The sequence below is a fragment of the Olea europaea genome, chromosome 10 (genome assembly GCF_002742605.1).
Source record: "Olea europaea var. sylvestris chromosome 10, O_europaea_v1, whole genome shotgun sequence".
Lineage (NCBI taxonomy): Eukaryota > Viridiplantae > Streptophyta > Magnoliopsida > Lamiales > Oleaceae > Olea > Olea europaea.
The window spans coordinates 42,352,265-42,353,765 of record NC_036246.1 but is presented as its reverse complement, the minus strand read 5'-3'; positions in this window follow the sequence as shown (position 1 = coordinate 42,353,765).

The window sequence follows — 1,501 nt, the reverse complement described above, 5'->3', positions numbered from 1 at the left end:
AAAAAAAAAAAAAAAAAAGTCTCCATGCCTCCATGCACGGAGACTCTTTTAAGAGTCTCCGTAAACTCCGTGCATGGAGAAATTTATTTATTTAATTATTTTTCGTTTTCTTTCTTTTCAATTTTTTTACTCACAAGTAACTTTTTACTTCTTAGAAATATTTTATGTCTTATATTATTAGTATTTTTATTTTTTAATAATTCCAAACGATATTTAATTTTATATTAATCTTTTTATTAATATTTAATTTTTAAATTAAATATATCTAAATATTACTTTAAATTTTTTTATGATAGGCATGGAAAGTTGCGTGTTGCAGTAAATCGAGATTAACTTATATATATATCTCAAACAAAGACAAACGACGTCATTTTTACTCATCCATTTTTTTAAAAAAAAAATGCTACAGTGAGACAAAATGGCATAAGTCACAATTGATTTCTACAGTAACTTCACATTCTTTTTTTTTATATAGTAGGAATAAGTATCTTAAGAGGAATATTCCATTTATAGATGCACAAAAGAAATAATATTTTTTTTTCTAATCGATGTGGATAAATAGTCGTCTCATTACAAGTAGGATACTAAAAATCACATTCTATCAGAAACACAGATACAATCCTATTTTATTTAGTACAATATCAAGCCAACATCCGTTCAACGTGATAAAGTTTGTCTTTCTTCTAGTACCACCCTAGTATGGAAAGTCAACAAATTTCTGGGCCTAAAATCTCAACTCGAACTCGTCCAAATCTTGTTGCTAAACAACGTATATAATTTACTTAAGGAAGGTTATATATTTAAGGTAATTAAGAGATACAATTTCAAAATTAAGAAATTTCTTTGAAAGTTTCAAAAATCTGGTTATAATTAAAATTCATTATTTAAATAAATAATTAAAAATATTTTTTAACTAAATATAACGAGGTCACAATACTATACTGTTTATTGTCATAGTTATGTATTAGTCATAATCATAAAACGTCTCAGTCACAAATCACAAATTTTGAAAGAAAGAATTTATTTATCGGCCACAAATAATCAAAATTAATAGGTCACGTATTATTTTTCAATCACGCTCACAAATTTTATAGGTCACAAGTTATTTCTTAATTACAAATCGTCAAATTAATTGATCATAAATTAACAAATTGTGAACCACGATTGCAAATTAGTCACCATCTCATTTTTTATATTATATATTATTTATTGATTACAAATTATCTATTTTATCGATTACATATTATTTATTTATCACAATTGCCCAAATAATTAGTCACAAAACACTCTTCATTCTACCACCCACTCCCCACGCCCACCCTACTGCACCCCACCCCACCCCACCATATGTGACCACAACCAGCACCTCACTACCACCACACCATCATCGTTGCCTATTTTGCACATTAATGATTGCACATAGCACCTGTCAACAACAATGTACCGATCAACCAAGCGCGTACCACCCAAACCTCCACAGAAAGCTCAAAAAAAACCATCG